Source organism: Lethenteron reissneri, chromosome 45 (genome assembly GCF_015708825.2).
Source record: "Lethenteron reissneri isolate LAM-NWPU_2019-01 chromosome 45, ASM1570882v1, whole genome shotgun sequence".
Classification (NCBI taxonomy): Eukaryota; Metazoa; Chordata; class Hyperoartia; order Petromyzontiformes; family Petromyzontidae; genus Lethenteron; species Lethenteron reissneri.
This window is the reverse complement of record NC_083823.1, coordinates 86,396-89,748: the sequence shown is the minus strand read 5'-3', so window position 1 is coordinate 89,748 and position 3,353 is coordinate 86,396.

Below are 3,353 nucleotides of genomic sequence, written 5' to 3'. Positions count from 1 at the left end.
GAGGAGTGGGGGGGGCAGTGGGATTACTTAGGGAAGTGGGGAGGAATTGAACGGGCGGGGGAGATGCAAGTGAGGTCGACAAAGGAGATTACGTACAGCGTGATCATAATTGTATTGCGGCGCCGCTGCTGAATTTCAATGTTGCTTCAGTTGAAATAAAAAACATCCGAATCGGAACGTGGAGTCAACGTGGCCAGTGGTGAACGTGAATTCGTGGGGCTGTATGAGGCCGCAGTTTTATATTCGTAAGGAGCTTTACGGGGGTTGGTGGGAATGGGTTTTCGTTGGCCCTATTTGTCTTTCTGGCCAGGTTGAAATCTACGTCTCTCTCGAAATATCAGTGTGTGCTCCCGTCTCTATGACTCCTTACCCAACCGGCATAACCGGGCCATTGTTGGATGCATTGTGGTTGTATTTTGGGCCAATATAAATCGTATAATTTGCTTGAAGTTGGCACGACACTGGCAGTTGGTCAGAGAACACATGGCTACCGATGTTTATCCAATGTTGAGCAGATCATTAGTCCAGGGTTGTCACTATTATGCCATCTATATTTTAGCTTTGATTGACATTGCAATTGGTTACAAAGTGAAGCTACTTTGTGTAATCTATGTGCTAGGCCACTAGGGGCATGTCGAAATCATCACCTGTTACTGTATATACTTTACCCATTTTAAGGCAATGTTTCTCTGTTTATGTACTTTTAATAATGACTTGCGTTTGCTGTTTTGAGATATTAACACAGCACAATGAATATTGCATAACTCTCTCAAACTTGGATTCAATCCTGAGCTGTCATTCTCAAGCTGTGGGCCGTAAGGCTGTGGGAAGTTGACCACGGAGCAGCCGCAGACACGGCGATCTAGAGTGGGGTTTAATGATGTTGGTGCATGGTTGTCTGCGAAAACAAGTTGAGGGTTGACTGGTGCACGAGTCCAAAAAGGATGGAGACCACTGATGCAGACATGAACCACATAATAGAAGGGCACAGGGGCTTCCCACCGACTATTACGTGGCCTGCACAAATCTACCCCGTGGCCACACGAGGACCGCAACTACACTCCACGTGCCGCACTGTGGGGTCAAGACACAGTCCTGTTCCTCCAGAAATGCCGGTGAAGCTTTCAGTTCACAAAGAGCTTCCACCGCGAAGAGATGTACAACTCCAACTCTGGGAATCAACTGAAAGACACCACGCAGCAGTGGGGTGTCATTTACTGCACCGTTCAATTCGCTCGGGGATTTTTGTGTGTGTTTACCTTCGGAAATATAGTTTAGGTTGATTTCACCCTCGTCCTGCGTGGTTGCAAATCTCTTCTCGGGGGAGGCTGTCACAAAAGCTGTAACGGGTAAACGTCACGTGATGGATTGTCCCCGATAGCTTGGGCTGGTCCCCCGTGTGCGCGTGGCTTGTTAGAGCAGGAGCCTCCTTTGGTGACGCCGATTTGGCAGTGGCACAAAATCACAAGCGGCACGATTGCCCGCGTGACTCGATTGGCCGTGTCAGGTGGTGAAGGGTTAGAGAGTTCAAGGCTGACATTTAACCCACGTCCATCCAACCCCAAAAATAAACTAATAACGAAAACCAAACTCAACAAGTTCGTCAATGACACTGCCTTGAAGGCCACATAATCACAATATTTCTTTAGCCTGGAGAAATCCGATGAGCTATGAAGCTCTTTGTTTTTTCAGGGGCGGGTCGTCATAAAGTTACAATACAAAAAAACAACACACGATAGGCGTGCACAGCGAAATAGGCGACGTTTCATGCAACGGCCATTCATCATCGCCGATATCCTTTATTCATAGCAGAGGAGGGGGGGGGGGGGTCTCTGCTACGAAGGGCCGCTTGCCCAAAACGTCGCCTATTATTTATTTCCCATCACCCTTCACGGCCAGTGAGCGGCAGAGAGCGTGCTGCGAGTGCATGACCGCGGGCACGGCCAACACCCCGTCGGTTGTACCACGTCGGCGTTGCGACCAATATCATCAATATCACCAATATCATCAATATCATCAATAACTTTGGTGGTGTTTTGGGGGGGGGGGCGGGGTTAGATCGAGTAAATATAAAAGTGTGTGCTGAACTAGTCACGTTAATGGGCACGGTCTGTTTTCGTGATAAAGCTTACTAATTGGCTGTGTCGGGTGGTGGCGGGTTTAACGACACATTTATATATTACGCGATCTAACCCCCCCCCCCCCCCCATATTAACCTTATGGCGATACGCCGGGGTACCATAGTACTCGGCTCTCGCATAATGTCCGTGATGCAGTCATCTTTAGACTGTTGATGGTGCGGCAATCGACTCCTCTCGACGAGTTGTACACGATGCACGATTGAAAGTTGAAGTTTTCGATAACGGATTTTGTTATGCTGATGTTTGGCGTTTCGATAGTGCGAAGTGGCACTGATTTCGGATTGATTGGTACCCCAGTCGTGGAGTGGAGTACACACATTTAATTGCCTCGGACATTTTGATTTGTGTTATTTGGCACCGCGGGTTCCGCCATAAGGATCGTATGATAGAGAACTAGCTTTACTAGCCGGCTTCGCCCGAGACTTGGATTCTTGTCTTGGATTAATACACGGCCTACGCGGAGGGTGGGGGGGGTGACGTCATCAGGCACACTGTGTGACGTCATCAGGCACACTGTGTGACGTCATCAGGCACACTGTGTGACGTCATCAGGCACACTGTGTGACGTCATCAGCCACACTGTGTGACGTCGGCAGGCACAGTGTGTGACGTCAGCAGGCACACTGCGTGACGCTGCCGCATGCGGGTGATATGACAAATGTGACGTCACCACTCACTTGCCGTGTAAAATATATCCATTATTGCGCACCCCCCCCCCAAATAAAAAAAGTCTATTTTTTTATACGTTTTGCATTGTGTAGTCTGGAAAGTACCCACATGCCAAATTTCAAGTTCAAGTTTGCTGCATGTCGGGAAGTACGCTGAACATTTCGAACAGACACACATTCACAAATGTCCCTTTATACAGATAAGAAGAAGGGACGTACCAATTGGTTACGAGCACGGCTCACCCGGGTTTGCGTGTTGGAGACCAACATCCACACTCCTACGTGTTAAAATCCACAACATTCACAACCCCGCTCACTGCCCCCGTCCACACGACGCACGCGCGTTGGTTAAAGCCCCCCGCTCTGCCAGTCGCCACACACGTGGCCCGCTTAATGCCCCCGACGCAACGCGCAGCTCACATCGCCGCCGTCCTTGCCTGGGCCACACGACACTAAAGGCGTACAACAGCAGCAGTAGCAGCAGCAGGAGGCGTGCTGACACGTGGTTACTGTGAGCGCACACGCAACAGGCGAACCCACGTGT